The sequence below is a fragment of the Thunnus maccoyii genome, chromosome 12 (genome assembly GCF_910596095.1).
Source record: "Thunnus maccoyii chromosome 12, fThuMac1.1, whole genome shotgun sequence".
Taxonomy (NCBI): Eukaryota; Metazoa; Chordata; class Actinopteri; order Scombriformes; family Scombridae; genus Thunnus; species Thunnus maccoyii.
This window is the reverse complement of record NC_056544.1, coordinates 31,877,405-31,879,467: the sequence shown is the minus strand read 5'-3', so window position 1 is coordinate 31,879,467 and position 2,063 is coordinate 31,877,405.

Below are 2,063 nucleotides of genomic sequence, written 5' to 3'. Positions count from 1 at the left end.
ACAACAGCAAAAAACATTTTGTTAGAAACGCTGCTGAATCATATTTTCTTGCAACATAATGAGAAAATGTTCATTAACATATTTGGCGAGTTGCAAAAATGTTGATACTGAATGTGTGAGTGAAACGTTCAGAGACGACGTAGCTGGTTGTTTTTTTCCCACCAAAACATCTGATCTCGCAGTAAAATATCAGCCGGTAGAAACGACGGTGATATGAAAGTGTTTGTGGTTTGTGTTCAGACTCTGGAAGCACTTTGTTAAGGTCAGAGACTTGAAGCTCAACATGTTGATGAACATTTAAGCCACAGCAGCATCTTTCATTAGCCTGAACACAAACAGGACTCAGGAGTCAGAGTCCTGCATCTTATATGCCTTTCTGTTCAATCTCAGGTCCAGAGATGTTGGCTACAGCTCCATGGGCCTTAAACTAAACTCTTTGGAGATGGTCTTGTAACCTTTATGTCGACCATTGTAATGGAAATTTTCTCTCGAGAAAGAAGGCACATGGAAACATAAAGAAAGCATTAAACATTGTTACTTGTTGAAGCTGTAAACGCTGTACAATCCATCACATCATCAGTAACAATTATACAAATGTCCAAACACAAACAAAAATACAATCATCTTGTATTTTTGAAGAGAAAGCGTGTTGTTCAGCTGGACCTTTCTCTAAAGATTGTGAACTCAAACTAGACAGCTTTATACCTCTCCAGAAGCAAAGCTAAAAACAGTCTGGTCCCTAAATGGACACTTTCACAAACCGTTACACCTTCTTACAAACAAGTATGGTCTCTAAAACAGCAGGCTTAAGACAAAGATATCTCTAGCTAACCCCAGAGGTCAGCAAGCAACCCTCAGATAGAAACAGGTTCAAGAGTTCAACTAGACTAGGAGCAGGATTTCTTCACCAACATGTATCCCCAAAATGACATTACATCACATTCAGTTGATAACAAACATTGACTCCTTAGTTTGAAAACATTTGTAACATATATACAAAAGATTTATAAAATGATAACCTACTATTCAATTTTCTTTCACACCATGCTTGGCTATTACTGATGTCTTCAGACCTTCTCTAGATGTTCTTCTGTTTTCCATGTTCAGTGTGATGCACCCAGTGGCACAAAACAGCAGAGTGAGTCATTATCTCCTTTAAACTGGCTGCATGAGTGATTATAAGATTGAAAACACCTTTGATACTAATTAAACACAATAATCTGCTTTAAAGTATCACTACAAATCAATTATTTCTGACAACTTGTAAAGGGTACCAATCATTTTGTCCAGATTGTTTTATGTCTTTGTAGAATAAACATGAATTCAATGATGATAAAACATTGTTTATTTTAAACACTGTTCAGGGCAAACGGTGCATTATTTTAATAAAACATCAAACGTCTGTAGCTTCATCATGTAGCAGGTCAACGGTCCAAAGTGTGACAACTTTTTTTTTTTTTAATTTGATTTGATTTATTGAACAGGACAGTGTGCAGCATTAAGCATAAATGATGCACTGCACCAGAGTTAGCTTGAAGCTAATTTGCATCTGTAGTCCATCATAATCAACATAAACAACAACACAACAACAAACAGTACAAAGCAAAAAACAAAAACAAAACAAAAAACGTATTATTTCCTCCCATCAACTAGTTGAAACTGACCGAAGTGACCACAGGAAAAGTTTTACTTGTTTCATTTTATTGTAAGTTTTGCCTTTAAGTTAATTTTTGGGAGTTTCAGTTTATTTTTATTAACTTTTAATTTATTTTGTTTTGTTTGATTCTTGGAAGATTTTCTTCGATCATTATGACACAAATGTAATCTCATAGTTTCCTATAAATAAACTGACCTGATGCATCATGTGACAGTCATGGATCTGGTCTTTGATGTAGTTTTGGTTTGGTTTGTCCAGGTGCTCATCTCTGACACACTGGATAGTTTTCACTGGGACTATTTTCTCTGTAGGAACTAGTCCCAGTGTGTTCTGTGGAGTAACTGGGACTGTTCTGATCTGAATTATTATACCAGCAAAACAAAAGAAAGAACAACTGGACACAGTG